The 16,220-nt window shown below is 42.2% G+C and overlaps 1 protein-coding gene across 5 annotated transcripts in view; it reads right to left on the bottom strand.

Annotated features, from left to right (window-relative positions):
• Positions 1-16,220, bottom strand: part of BIN3 (bridging integrator 3) — a 127,261-nt gene that overhangs the window by 18,919 nt on the left and 92,122 nt on the right. The window lies entirely within an intron of this gene.

Here is a 16,220-nt window from a genome sequence, read left to right as displayed (position 1 = left end):
CTGACATATGGTTGTCAAGCCTCTGCTTAAAGACCTCCAAAGAAGGAGACTCCACCACACTCCTTGGCAGCAAATTCCACTGTCGAACAGCTCTTACTGTCAGGAAGTTCTTCCTAATGTTTAGGTGGAATCTTCTTTCTTGTAGTTTGGATCCATTGCTCTGTGTCCGCTTCTCTGGAGCAGCAGAAAACAACCTTTCTCACTCCTCTATGTGACATCCTTTTATATATTTGAACATGGCTATCATATCACCCCTTAACCTTCTCTTCTCCAGGCTAAACATGCCCAGCTCCCTTAGCCGTTTCTCATAAGGCATCGTTTCCAGGCCTTTGACCATTTTGGTTGCCCTCCTCTGGACACGTTCCAGTTTGTCAGTGTCCTTCTTGAACTGTGGTGCCCAGAACTAGACACAGTACTCCAGGTGAGGTCTGACCAGAGCAGAATACAGTGGCACTATTACTTCCCTTGATCTAGATGCTATACTCTTATTGATGCAGCCCAGAATTGCATTGGCTTTTTTAGCTGCCGCGTCACACTGTTGGCTCATGTCAAGGTTGTGGTCAACCAAGACTTCTAGATCCTTTTCACATGTACTGCTCTCAAGCCAGGTGTCACCCATCTTGTATTTGTGCCTCTCATTTTTTTTGCCCAAGTGCAATACTTTACATTTCTCCCTGTTAAAATTCATCTTGTTTGTTTGGGCCCAGTTCTCTAATCTGTCAAGGTCGTTTTGAAGTGTGAGCCTGTCCTCTGGGGTGTTAGCCACCCCTCCCAGTTTGGTGTCATCTGCAAATTTGATCAGGATGCCCTTGAGTCCATCATCCAAGTCGTTGATAAAGATGTTGAATAAGACCGGGCCTAAGACAGAACCCTGTTGCACCCCACTAGTCACTCTTCTCCAGGATGAAGAGGAACCATTGATGAGCACCCTTTGGGTTCGGTCAGTCAGCCAGTTACAAATCCACTGAGTGGTAGCATAGTCAAGACCGCATTTTACCAGCTTCTTTACAAGAATATCATGGGGCACCTTGTCAAATGCCTCGCTGAAATCAAGGTAGGCTACATCCACTGCGTTCCCTTCATCTACCAGGCTTGTAATTCTGTCAAAAAACGAGATCAGGTTAGTCTGACATGACTTATTTTTCAGAAATCCATGCTGACTATTGGTGATCACAGTATTCCTTTCTAGGTGCTCACAGACTGTTTGCTTAATGATCTGCTCCAGAATCTTCCCTGGTATTGATGTCAGACTGACTGGGCGGTAATTATTTGGGTCCTCTCTTTTCCCCTTTTTGGAAATAGGGACAACATTTGCCCTCCTCCAGTCTGCCGGGACTTCGCCTGTTCTCCAGGAATTCTCAAAGATGACTGCCAGAGGTTCTGAGATCACATCTGCCAGTTCTTTTAATACTCTTGGATGCAGTTCATCTGGCCCTGGAGACTTGAATACATCTAAACTAGCCAAGTATTCTTGTACTATCTCCTTAGTTATTCTGGGCTGTGTTTCCTCTGCTGAATCATTTGCTCCAAATTCTTCAGGTCGGGCATTGTTTTCTTTATCGGAGAAGACTGAGGCAAAGAAGGCATTGAGGAGTTCAGCCCTTTCTGTGTCCCCTGTTTGCATTTCACCATCTTCTCCTCTGAGTGACCCCATTGTTTCTTTGTTCTTCCTTTTGCTACGAACATACCCATAAAAGCCTTTTTTGTTGCTTTTAACCTCTCTAGCAAGCCTGAGTTCATTCTGTGCTTTAGCTTTTCTGACTTTGTGTCTACACGTGCTGGCTATTTGTTTGAATTCCTCTTTGGTGGTTTCCCCCCTTTTCCATTTTTTGTACACATCCTTTTTTAATCTTAACTCAGTTAAAAGTTCTTTAGATAGCCACCCTGGCTTCTTTAGGCACCTTCCATGTTTCCCTCTCATTGGTATTGCCTGAAGTTGTGCTTTTACTATCTCCCTCTTAACAAACTCCCAGCCATCATGAACTCCCTTTCCTTTTAGTATTACTGTCCATGGGATCTCACCCAGCACTTCCCTAAGTTTTATGAAGTCGGCTTTCTTAAAGTCAAGAAATTGAGTCCTAGTATGCTTGGCTGCTCCTTTCCGCTGTATAGTAAACTTCAGAAGAGCATGATCACTCGCGCCTAATGATCCTTCCACTTCTACTCCACTAACCAGGTCATCAACATTGGTTAGGACCAGATCTAAAATGGCTGTTCCTCTTGTTGCTTCTCCCTGAACAACAACAACAACAAAAACATTTTCCCTGGTGGCGCATTGTGTGGCCATTCCTCTTTCACTTCTGTCACCTCCACCCCTTCTGTCTCCACCCACACCTTCAGTCAGCTTGCCAGTCCATTGCTGTCCATTTTCGGTTCTCTGTCCCACATATTTATTTTTTAAATTGTGCCCCGCTTTAGCACTCATACAGGCATTGCAATCAACTACATATATGTGAGTGAAAGCAGTTTCCCTTTCCTGTGCCAATGCGTGCAAGCACAATGTAAAAGTTGGAAATGACTGGGGAACATACACTGTCCAAATTTTCTCCGTCCTTCCCTGCCACCGCCACCTCAAATATTCTACATTAAGGGCTGTGTAGGTGGTCTTCTTTTAATGGCAATTAAATTATGGTCTATTTTACCTTGTGCTTGTTGGATTCCCCCTTGGAGGTTCCAGACAAGTGACAACATGATATTGTGTGCATGTGTGCAGGAACACAATGGACCGCAAGAAGCCCTGACAAAGAGCAACAGAAAAGAAGAGCAGCTATGCTGAAGCGCAAGTGGAAGAAGTATGGAAAGGCCCTAACAGCTCCTACTATGAGAGTGTTGAACTCTGTTTCACTGCAATTTCTACCCACTACTCCTATTGCTGTCCTCTAGAGCTACAGAGATGTAGGTTAGGCTAAAAGATGGTGACTGGCCCAAGGTCACTTAAAAGCCTTTGAGGACTAGCAGGGATTTTCATTGGGCCTCCTCAATCTGAGTCCAAGGAAAATTGGGTGAAACCCATGGTAAGCACAAAGCATGAAATGTATTACAACATCCCATGCAGCTGGATGCCATGTGGGAGGACATTTAAGTATTCCACCATCACTGCCAAGGAACAGACTCTAAGGCAGCAAGCCACATTTGAGAAGAGTCATCAGGAGTTTCCTTCTACCTGGGCTTGAATTGCTAGCCCACCTGCTTCATTGCCATTAAATCAGGGGCAGCAAACACAGAGCCATCCAGATGTTGGCCAGGGGCTATGGCAGTTCAAGAGCATCTGGGGGGCACCATGTTGGCCTTAGGCACACATCCTTCCAACTAGCAAGAAAGAATACCAAGAAACTACTGTGTCAACTACCCATGCTAATTTCTTGTTTTAGGTGTTCACTAGGAGTTTTGATAGAAAAGAGGCAGTATCAGAATCAATATCCCCTAACACGAGTTGGAGCCATTAGCTATCTGAACTGGCTCCAATTAACCAGGCCACTAGCATGTGGAGATAGAACCACACCTGTTTGAAAGGACAAGGAAACTGAAGTCACCTAACCGAGGGGCCTTCAACAGCACTTCCAAGACCACCTGTCTGTCCCAAGGTATATTCAGTTAACAGGAGCTGTATTTGAGACAGGAAGCTTGGTGAGAGAGATAAACAACCTAAGCCCTCTTCCATAAATTTGATCTTTCTTCTTCCCAACATTATTTTGGCAACCTCTCCTTGCAATTTTTAGCTTCTTTGTAAGTTTTTCATAAAGTAATCTACCACACGTTATGGTACCATGTCTAAGAGTTGTCCTTTCCAATCCCTTCCAAAATCTGGCTATTGCTAGCCTGGCCACTGCCAGTAAATATCCAATTAATCATTTAAAGTGAGCATTTTTCACCTTGAATTAAATTCAACAGGGCTACCTCACTTGTCTTTTGTCTTTTTCTCCTCCCAACGTTATATCCTCGCCATTATACTATCATTATTATGAGTATGTTCTGAACACCTTACACGAGAAAAGTGACTAATATTATTACTTTTACAGTCCTTTCCCACACACAACAGACATTTAAAAGTCTTATTAACTTGGTTTGCACCTACCTTATGAGATAGACAGAGAGATCCAACTTGCACAAAGGCAAACCTGAGCTACTTTACGCATTCTATAATTATATAAACATAACTTTATACATTATATGGCGCTGTCTGATCTATGTCCTCATAGAGAATGCCCTGTTCCATAGATTACTTAGCCTGAGGTTTCTTACAGCCATGGGAGTAATGTGAGAACTAATCCTACATCTAAATTAATTTTTAGCTCTCCCCATCCTGAAGGCTCAGAAAAGATAATGACAGATACACTCACACACACACAATATCCAGTTTAAATTCAAGTTTTGCAAGGTGCATCAATTGCTTGTTAAGGGAAAGATGCTGGCAAAGAACACAATTACATTCCTTCGTTAACTTCAGCAGTGTCTTTTTAGAGGTGTCCAATAACTTTAAAATTGCTAGTTTCACACAAAACTAGTTAAAAATAGTTGAAAGTCTTCCAGCTGCCCCCGAGGGCCCCAACATTTATTTCAATTATACAGTCAAATCTCTCATGTCTTCAAACAAAATTTTTACTTCATGTTATGACTTAATTCAAGTATCTTACCAACAATGGTTTGCAATAATCATATGGTCCGTTCAGACATAATATTCCCAATCCTGATTGTCAAAAGAGGCACAATGTGTAGAATGTGTTCTTAATGTTGGGATTTTTTGACAAAGGGTGGTATAATTTGAAACATCATCTATCTCCTGTCTCATCCAGAAACACCTGAATGGTTCAGAAGTGCTTAGGTGATTTCATTTTCAAGTTTAGCTAACAATGATTTAGAGTTGCTTGGAAGCTTTCATTTCCATCTGTTCAATACTATGGCACAGGGGCCTTCTGGAAAAAGAGGAATGACAGCAACTACAGTGGTACCTCGGGTTACAGACGCTTCAGGTTACAGACTCCGCTAACCCAGAAATAGTACCTTGGGTTAAGAACTTTGCTTCAGGATGAGAACAGAAATCGCACGGTGGCAGCAGGAGGCCCCATTAGCTAAAGGCTAAGAACAGTTTCAGGTTCAGAACGTACCTCTAGAACGAATTAAGTTCTTAACCCGAGATACCACTGTATATTACATCATTTCAAATATCATGTCAACTCATTGCTGGCATAAATCAAGGGGGCAGAACTAGTCAAGTCATGATTTTCAAACCTGGTTTGCTAGCAGATTGCGAATCATGGTTTATCATTACACTAAATCACAATTTAAATATTTTTAACCATAGTTTAGTGTAATGTCTTAACTAAGTCTATGTTCTAAAATAAACAACAACAGCAATAAGCAAGTCTAGATAGGAAGCAGTTTACCAACAAGGGACTGGATTCAAAGGACTAAATGCAGAAACTAACAGCAGTGGTTTTCCTGGGCAATTTTTACAGTTTCAAGGTGGCTTAGGATTCATTTAATTCTTCCCACTTTTGTGGACAATTTGTATAACCGCACATTATCAGAGAGGTGCAAGAAACCTGCCAAAATTATGAAGGATAGATGCATGAGTGTTTGTGCTAGTTGCCTTTAAATATGATTTGGGGGTGGGGAATCTAAAAGAGATATTTAAAAAATATATCTAAATTGCTTCTGAGGCTCCTGGTTCAGTTTGGGGTGATTTGGAGGGATTTGACTTCAGTTTAGACAAGTCCCAAATCTTTCCAGAACAGTCCAACTCAGCTTGGGGTTGGTGTCTGACTTCAGTGCAAACATTTAGCTTTTAGTACCACAAAGCAGATGCCTACATAATAAATACAAACCCTCTCAAATCCTTAGTAGTCTAATGAACACCAAAACCCACAGAACACAGAGAGCTGCTAAAATAGAAGTAAATTTGCCCCCTGCATTCATAATCTCCTGGGAAATGCAGTTAGAATTCTGTAGACAGAACTTTAAAACCAAACCACCATTATTACGGCTCTTAGATCTCTACGTTGTGAGAAGCACTCTGTACACGGAAGAGTTGCCCCAGTAGATTCCCCTTCCCTCCCCCTCAAGCCTTTATGCCAATAAGCACACCATGTTGTGCTCTTAGATATTTCAGATGCCGCTGCGCCATCAAATCTAATCTATAAAACCTACTCACCTGTAATAGCCTGTACGAAAGACATAACAGCAGGAAAGGTACTGTGGTATTATTTAAAACATAAGAGCTATTGACATTTGCTTCTATACTTAGATTTCTACATTGTTGGGAAGGACTTAAGCGCCTCAGAATAATTGTGGTTTTGATTTAAAGGACTAACTATGCAATCCTTGCCATGCTATAGTTGCTATAGATTTATATGTTCAAAGCGTGCAAGATGGGAGTCCTGCTGGACATACATAATAATCTCCAAGGACTGTCCTTTGTGTTTAATTAGACCCAAGAAGAAATTTTATTAATTAATGCAGGTCATGTCAGATGGTACCACTTCACATTCCGGGGGGTGGGGTGGAGGTGGGGGTCACAAGGCTGAATACTCCTCCATACAAATTACATATTATATATGTGTGTGTATGAGAGAAAGAGAGAGATCCCATGCACACCGCAAACTAACATATTAGTGAGAAGGGTTCTAGTCTAGTCTTCTTCCCCCTGTTATATCACTTTTCTGTATTCTGAGAATTCATTCCTACGGACAAGCCTATTACCATGTATGAGAATTTATATCCAATTTATTTGTAAGGCCAAGTAGCCCTCACCTGCAGTCTGAAATTGTAACACTCATGCAAAGGCTTGCAGCAGTTGTTTCTAGGCATGAGGCGATCAGTCACTGTATATATTGAAAACAATAATCAGAGCAGACTATCTACCACTGCGATCCACCACAGAATACCATTCCAAGACAGAGAGGCAAAGACGGTAGGTCCCTGTCCCAGCCCCCACAGGGGTTTGCCATTGAATCCACCCACAGAGATGGTCCTTCTAAAGTCCTCTTTCACCTCTGAATTGGCAAGTGTGCAAGGGCACATGAAGATTTAGCCCAGGGGTTGCCAGTGCTTACCCCCGATCTAGGAATGTAAGAGCAGCCCTGCTCTTAATTAATCTAATTATTCCAACACCCTGCTTCTGACAGCGGCCAATAACATCTTTTGGGAAGTCCACAAACAGGCCAGCCAGCAACAGCAGTCTCTCGCAGTGCTGCTTAGCAGCTAGAATCCAGAAGCTGGCTGTTTCTCAACCTAGAAAGACAGTATTCTTCAAAAGGTCCCAAGGAACTTGGAGATACATCACTTTGCTTCTGCCATCACCTCATTTTATTAGCTAAGTGTGTGTTGGCTCTATGGTTGCATTAAAAGCAAATGATGTGAAATGATATTGTCTCAATGAGAGAAAACAACTCCGTATGCTGTACACAAAATAGGATCTTTATTCCATGCAGCTGGCCACAACTGCATTTATGGGATGCTGCAACTATGGGATTTGGGGCAGGGCTTGTTTTGGTCTTTAACTATGGTAAAAGCTAAAAGGGTGCCTCTTGCTGTTGGCTACAGAGAATTATAGATCAACATCATGGTCTTAATGGGCTTGGGGGAAAACATCTCACTCTTAAAGGCAGAGGTCAAAAGGAACAACCAACGAACAGTGATCCTAGTGGACTGGGGACACTAAAATGTCAGAGAAGAAGCGACGGGACAGAAAAGTCCATTGCCCATTTATGTGATGTGGTCAATCAAGCCCAAGAAGATGCTGCATTTTAATTCTGTGACAATCTGACTAAATTTACAAAGATAAGTCTCAAAAAGTGTCAGTGAATGCAGAACTTACTATGCAGCATGTTTCCTTTTCACATTTGTTACTGAATATAGATCTATTCCAGAAAGTATTACTGTAATGGGGCATGCCCCTTTCAGTTCTGACTTCAGCTATAAGAGTGAAGCTAAAATACCCTGAGACCCTGTTAATCACCAACAGGAAGGGTTAAATATGCACCATGCCATCATTATAGGCTCTGAAGACCTCCATGTTCTGAATCATATTTTCCTGAAATAGATTATGCTGCTAACTGGATTTTAACTATAGTATGCTGGGTTCAATGCTGTTCTTATTGCTATTTTGATTGTTATAGATTCCTATTGCTGTTTTATGCTGATTTTTAAAAAATATATTTTTAAGGTTTGTATACCTTTGTGTCTTTATATGTTGGAAGCTGGCTTGTGAGAGGTTGGCCCTAAAAACAGTTTTAAAACACTTTAATAAAAATATATTAATATGTGAAATCAGATATATTTAAAACAATCCACTTTATGATTCATTGTTTCCCTAACTGGGTATCATAGCTGAGGTGTCAACAGTGAATGGTGGAAGCAAATGAAGGTGAATTGAGGTGTTTTTTTTTTTAAAAAAATAAACTAAGGAAATGTCAACATATAATAATTGCCCACCACATGGCAAAATACAGACAGAGACCCCACTTTTATAAAAATGCCATGTAAGGATTCTCTGCTCCCTTTGGATCTTGAAGTATGGGTTCCCCCAACAAAATTTAAAAATTTGGCTTTGTAATTCGGAATTTATATGATGTGATTTAATTTGATGTGATTGGCCAGTTAATAAAAATTATTTAAAAAAAAAAAAGGATTCTCTGCTCAATGTATGGACAAACACTGCAACTATCAGAGAAAAAAAATAGGGACTCATCACAACAATGAGTTTGCAAACATAATGAATTTCCTCAAAACAACCCCAACAAAAGATTTTAAAAGTATGAAATATAAAAAATACAAAATCACAGTCTCAGAATGTAATAAGTTAGTAACTAGCAATTGCAGCAGGTCTAAGAGATATTACAGCGCTTAGATATTTTGCCAACTGTTTGGTAATGGATTTATGATACAGACCTCCCCCCCCCCCCAAGAAGATACTCATAAGGAAACCACCTCATGAGGGGATAAAGTTAACTATATGTTCTATAACCCTCTGATAAAATTGACAATAGAAAAACTGCTTCAGGCTCTAAATGACTGAGAGGACAGCACTTATCCTTGAAGGCAACTTCAGAAAACCTGCTGTGTAGCACCTTGGGCTGCTCCCAGCACATGAGGCCAGAGACCAAGTTTGCCAAGACCAGGTTTGCAAAACACAGCTTAGCTTTCCTGACGTCCCAGCAGCGGACATCATGAGGGGCAGGCCCAAAGGCATTTCTGTATAGAGTTCATGGCTATGCACATGCAGAGAGATATTGAAAATGCAATGAAAATAATGTTATCAAGTATCTGTAACAGATTTCCAGCAAAGAACCACCCATTCTCCAGGTAACTGGATTCTGTGAATTGAATTCTTTGTGACTCCTTTGACTTTAACCCACTACAGTGGTATTCAATTAAATAACTTCCACTAGCACAATGGGACTTCCACCTCTTCTCCCCCATCCTGTCCCCGGATTTGCTACAGAGGGTTGGGGGAATCCCCAGAACAGATTTGGGGTGGGGGTGGGGGGAGTCCTGTTGCACAAGTGGAAGTTGTTTCTCTCATGCAAGGAGCTACTTAGTGCTACTTTCAATACAACCATCTGTCTTCACCTCAACCAAAATGAAACTCAAGTATTCCCCCTCCACATATTTTAATTAAAAGAAATGCGCAGGGCAGTTTATAATCTAATCAGCACCATTATTTCCTACATTCACGTCCTACCTTTCCTCCAGTGACCTACTAGTCGTGAGGGCTGTTCTGCCTCCACAGCTGGAAACAGTCATGCGTCTGCAAACTGGTTGCTGGAAACCAGAGGAGGCAAGAGGGCTGCTCCTGTGTTCAAATCCTGCCTGCAGGCCTCCCCCAGGCACCTGGCTGGCCACCATGAGAACAAGATGCTGGACTAGATGGGCCTGATCCAGCAAAGCCTTCTTACATTCTGATGAGCAAAAGGCAGCATACATGGTTTCCCCCTCTCCATTTTATCATCACAACAACCCTATGAAATAGGTTATTCTGAAATATAGTGATTGTCCCAAAGTCATGGCTTTATTTTGTATTTTTATTGTTTCAAAAAACCATATAATCAACATTTGCTCACATTTCTCTCCTGTTGACCTTCCTTCTCCCTTGCCTCCAATCAAATTTAGACATTATGTTCTGTGGCCAGGGACCTGTCTGAGTGAAGGGAGGAACCATGTTACTCTGTTAAGGACCATGTACATTAACGATGGTATGTAGAATCATTAATTTCTTAGGAATGAGGAATTGAAAAAGCTTATATAGATCACAAAAATATGGACATTAACTTAAAAACAAAGATTCTGCTACCATCTGAGTTACAATATATTTCTAAAAACTAATTGATGTGTCTGTCTGTTTTTCCTGCTTACAACATTCTAGTAGTCTCAATTTAACAAAGTGATGTTTTTTCCAGGCACTAATGAAGGGACATGGCACAACAGATTGCTTTAAAAATAGCTATAGTACAAGGTTTGTATATTCAGCAACTGCTGTCTCATAAGGACTTCTAATGCATGGGTCATGCACCATACTGGGAGGGGAGGGGTGAGATTATTCAAAGTCTACAAGCTGCCCTTACCCACTGAGCTACACAGCTTCCCTGCTACTGGGATCACTTGAAGAACAGCTACTGGTACCTTCAGCCAAGATACAATGGCTGCACTGATTTTGCAACAGTAAGGATGTGCAAAGACAAAGATGACATGCAAGTTAGCAGCATTCAGAATCACTGAGAGTAGGCCTCAGGACGTTGCAGGGCTTTCGGTGTGGAGTGCCTCACTGGCAGTGTTAAGAGGCCCTACACACCTATCCATGCGCTTGCTTGGAGCACCTCCAAGTAACAGAGATTTTGACTTGTAGGGCCCAAAAGTATGGAAGTGTGCCTTGTTTACCTGTCTTTCTCCCCCCCCCCCCCAAAAAAAAATAAATCCTGGAAAAGAGGATGACAGTAGAGGTTGGTCCGTTAGGGCAAATGGGGTTCTGCTCCACCAGCAGCAAAAAAAGATAATGCTGAAAGGATAGGACACAATTCAAAGACAACAATGCAAGGCTGATAGGTATATAGCAAAAACAGGAAAGAAGGATTCAGGTAGGTAGCCGTGTTGGTCTGACGCAGGAAAGGAAAAGGCCAGGAGCAGGTACAAAAAAAATAGGATTGAAAACAAGAACAAGAACCAGAGCTGAGCAAGGAATGGCTTACTGCGTGGGCAAAGAGGCTGTAATCTAAGGTGAGCAGTTAGGACGGCTTGTGATCCAACAGATTCCCAGTCTAGAATGCAGCTGCCACACATTTCTCAGCGTGCAGAGCTGGGGCAGGCAGACCATGCAGTTTGGACAGCATTTTATAACTGCTGAATGTGTAGGATGCCAAAATTTTGACCCTCATGTTTGCTGATCTCAGAGGAAGCTGGAATCACTTTCTCTCTGGAGATTCTGCTTGGGTAAAGAGGAGAATGGAGTGGTAATAATAAAACCTCAAAAGTAATAGGTATTAATAGCTAGCTACATGGGGATAACTAAACGAAAATACAGAAGCACAGTTTCCCCACTGCTGGAAGTAGAGAGGAATGTGCCACCAAAACTCTGCTTAAGGTGACACTTTAACCTATGGGTGGGGAATGCCAGACTTTAGAAGACACACTGAATTATAAATAATATTGCCACTTCTTTTTGCATTCGCAGTCTCCCTTCAGCTTCCCATAATTAAAGGATGAGGATTGAAAGACAGTGCCCTGAAAAGATAAAAGCAGCATCAGGATTCCCACCGCTGCTGTGTTCATTAACTAGTCAACCTGCCTGACAAGTCTGCTCCTTGAAAATGGAAACTCACTATTTCTTTCTCCAGCTGTGACACAGTGACTGCAACAGACCCATTACCACCCAGGCTGTGCTAACAGGAGATGGAGGCAGCTATGCTGCTATGCGCAGACAAGGACTCAGCACACTGCAGCATGTCCCACAGCAGGCAGAAGAGAAAAAAGTTGGGTGGATCCCTGCAACTAGGGCCACCACCTGACTAAATAATCTTACAGCACAATCTGAACCATGTCTACTCAGAAGTAAGTTCTACTGAATTCAAAAGGGCTTATTCCCAGGTAAGTGGGGTTAGGACTACAGCCTCAGTCAATTAAGTTTACATACAAGGGAGGCAATAACACCACTGTGTTTTAAGACAACGGGTCATAGTAGGCCTCACTTTAGAAGCGGCAATTTTTTGTGTGTGACGAAATGCTTCCCTCTCCTAAGACTGCACTTGCTACCTTCAGTTTTTAGAATTACTTGTTTTGAATTAAAAATAAAAAACCTTATGTCCTATGTATCAGAATGCTTTTGTAGCCAGAATGCTTTTTAGCCAATTTGAACTGAATGCTGCAGCCCTCCCAGAAGTTAGAATAATAGAATCAAAGAAGTGTAGAGTTTGGAGGTACCCCGAGGGTCATCTAGACCAACCCCCTGTAATGCAGGAATCTCAGCTCAAGCATCCCTGAGAGAAGGCCACCCAGCTTCTGCTCAAAACCTCCAAGGAAGGAGAGTCCACCATCTCTCAAAGGAGTGCCTTCCACTGTCATACAGCTCTTACTAAAAGAAGAGAATCAAAACATTGCAAGAAAGGGTGAATTCCGATGTTTGATTACCCTATGGCAGAGGGAGGCTCCAGCTGTTGTTGGACTACAACTCCCATCAGCCCCAGCCATCATGGCTTATGGAAGGGGTTGGCAAGGCTTACCGGGCGTGGGCCGGACTGGTGCAGTGCAACGCAACGCAGGAAAACGCATCTGCACATGTCCGCGGTGCTGGATATCGCTTCTGCGCAGGCGCGATTTCTGGCATCTGGGCATGTGTAGAAGCAATATCCGGAGCTGCGGAAGAGAGTCCCGCGGCGTGCTATGCCAGTTTAGCACAGCGCACGGGAACTCACCGAGTGGGCGGCTCGGTTCAGGGGCGGCTTATGGGCCAGTTAAGCGACCCTCATGGGCTGCTTCCAGTCCATGGGCCTTAGGTTGCCGACCTCTGGCTTATGGTAGCTGTATTCCAATAACAGCTACAACACCCACCATTAGCAAATTGAGAGCTGCTTTTCTGCACACTAATAACCACAGTCACTAATCTTTTAGTTCATTAACTGCCTGCTTTTAACTGACTGATGCAATTGAAATGTATCGGTCCAGCGCCGAGGGCCTCCTGGCGGTTCCATTTCTGCAAGAAGCCAAGTTACAGGGAACCAGGCAGAGGGCCTTCTCGGTAGTGGCACCCACCCTGTGGAACACCCTCCCATCAGTTGTGAAAGAGATAAACAACTACCTGATGTTTAGAAGACATTTGAAGGCAGCCCTGTTTAGGGAAGTTTTTAATGATTGACGTTTTAATGTATTTTTAAACTCTGTTGAAAGCTGCCCAGAGTTGCTGGGGAAACCCAGCCATATGGGTGGGGTACAAATAAATAAATTATTATTATTATTATTATTATTATTATTATTATTATTATCTGAATACTGCCAAAGCCCCAAAATGAATGCCTTTTTGGAGAGAATGATGGAAGACCAAGGTAATGTACAATTTAATAAATAAAACCTACCGTGCATTGTTGGAAGGAAAGCTAATCTTTAACACCCCCATTACCTTAAATACCTGAACCAAATAGTCTTTTTTTAAGCACTTGTTCTTAACGCTCAACCTCTCCAGTTAAAAGCTGACTTCACCAGTTTAAATTAAATCCCACTGAGTAATCAACCTAAGATTTGGTTGATTAATCTGACTGAAGCTTACAGTACTCCTAGAATATAAAAACATATCACCAAGAAGTACTTGTAGTTCACGGACACATTATTAGGTTGTTACTTTTACATCACACCTTTCTTCATGGAACCCAAGGCAGCTCCCAAGGGGCTTCCAGGTGGTCTCCCATCCAGACACTGACTGCTTCAAGGCCGCATCCTGCACGTGGACATGCTCGTAAGTGAACACTCAGACACCTGAAGACAGCAGCCAAATCCACTTTAAGAGGCTCCTGACTTTGTTTCAAGGCGCTCGACATACATAGAATCCAGGTGATAAAAAAGAAAGATATTCGATCACTTCCATCAACTGTATTTAAGTTTGCCTCTTCTGACTGCCAACTCTGGAGTATAGCTCAAACCACCCATTTCAGGGATCATATTCAATCAAGATCAGCACTTTTTGTTCAGTTTGAATCTGCATGTGTTAAATTCTCTATCATGTTCCCAAATCCTAAGTTTGCTGTGCCACCACAATCTTTTTTTATACAACTTTATTTTAAGAAAACATGAAGTCCTTTACATTTATAGAAACAAAACCAGCAATAAATCCACCCTTCCCAGCCCAGTGACCACAAACCATATTTCACAAGTACCTGCTGAGAATCCAAGAGCAGTATACTGACAACCACTTCACCATGCAAGGTTTCAAGTCGGCCTGCCCCAAGTTTGGAATGGATACCACAACAACATAGCAAGACTTGGGTTTCCTGGAACAGGATGCAAAGTTCTTTTTGCTGTCCTATACCATGAGAGATCTACTCTCCTAGAACAAACAAGCTGGTCTCAATTCCTTCTGCTATGTGGGTGATGTTCTAAAAAGGCAGAAGATCCACGCTCTCATAGCAAGCAAGGTCTGAGGATAAAACAAAGCCTTTCTTGCCTAGTGCGGCTCAGCTTTTGCTTCTTACTGAGAAGGTGTTTTGCACATAGTAGGTTTAATCCTTGGCTTCTCTACAATGGATGTCAGGTGGCCTGACTGGGAAAGACCTGAGACCCCAGAAGGATGTTACCAGTCACTACAGACAATACTAGACTTGCTGGCTCAATGGTTTCAATACAACAATTTCATAGATATATGGTTGAGTATGTGTATGCATTTATGTGCATGTGTTATTGGGATGTGCTGGAATCTGCCTCGAGCATCGTATCAAAGTATACAGCAAATAAAAAAGAAAAGGAAAAGAAAAGTTTGGAATCACTGCTAGCCAGACTAGCTGAATGACATCTGGCAATGTGTTCCCTCTTCTTTAAAAATGGGAATCAGAACAGCTAAATCACAAGTGGGCAATCTAAAGTGCCTAACCATCTATTGATGCTTTCAAAACACAAGGGGCTGAGTCAATGTTAAGTACCATCATTAGTAAGTACTATCATTATCTTAGCATACTCCAAGCAGCCTCCCCACTTTACTCAAATCCCTCCTTGAGAATAACCTCCCTTCCCAACGATTCTTCCAAGCTGTCTGTGGCAGGTTTGAGACTTTGCTGTCAAGCTGTGCATCATGTATATCAGGGACGTCCAACTCCCAACAGACTGCGATCCGCTCACAGAATAAAAAACTGGCAGTGATCTACCCCTTTTTTGGGAGGGGGGGTTTCAGGTCAAAGTTGCTGAGCTGTTTTTAGGGAGGAAAGTCCTGGGGGTGGGGGTGGGGGGTTTCAGTTATAAGAGTTATAAGTAGTTCAGCTTTTTTAGGGAATAATGTCACATTATGGAGAGGGAAATTTCAGAACTGAGGAAAGGGGGGAGTCGCTCACCAACCGATCGCTAAGGAAACAATCTGCCTCACAGCAAAAACTCTGTCTTCCTTTTCAGCGATCTTGCAAAAATGGAGGACAGGGCCAGATGCTATTATGCCACCGTAAAGTAAAAGGAGCCAGCGATCAACTGCGATCGACCAGAACCTCTCAGGGATCGACCAGATGTTGGGCATCCCTGATGAATATGAAACATGGCTTGTGCTGTTGTGCAGCTTTTAGTCTGGGAACAACACACCAGATGCTGTTTCCCATTACAATCATGTGAATTCAAAGCTACTCCACTAAAGGCTCAAGAAACCATTCAGCAGTGACTCCTGGTCAAAAAGCAAAGAATGGAATCTGGCTGGGTAGGTTTTGAGGAAGCTTGTAGATAAAGAGATATAAAGTTTTATTTGTATGGCCAATGTACCATATTTTCTGTTATGGATGAAAATTTATCATTTCTGAACAATACATAAATAAAAGAACACATTCTTAATGTGATAATCACCTTTTCAAAGTGGAAACATCTATCAGATCACCCATAATCATGCACAACCAGACAACTATTTCCACTTTTAACTGGCTATTTTTCTCTTGTTCCCACTGCCCCCAAAAGACTCTTATCTTCTGTCACCAAATATTCATAATTGGGTTTGTGTTTTTTAATGGGCCGATAATGCAAATATATATTGGACAGTATAATAAGCCTGAGCAGAT

This window comes from Podarcis cretensis (genome assembly GCF_951804945.1).
Source record: "Podarcis cretensis genome assembly, chromosome: 15".
In the NCBI taxonomy this organism is placed as follows: Eukaryota; Metazoa; Chordata; class Lepidosauria; order Squamata; family Lacertidae; genus Podarcis; species Podarcis cretensis.
The sequence above is the reverse complement of the archived record's forward strand: the minus strand, read 5'-3'. Positions and strand labels throughout refer to the sequence as shown.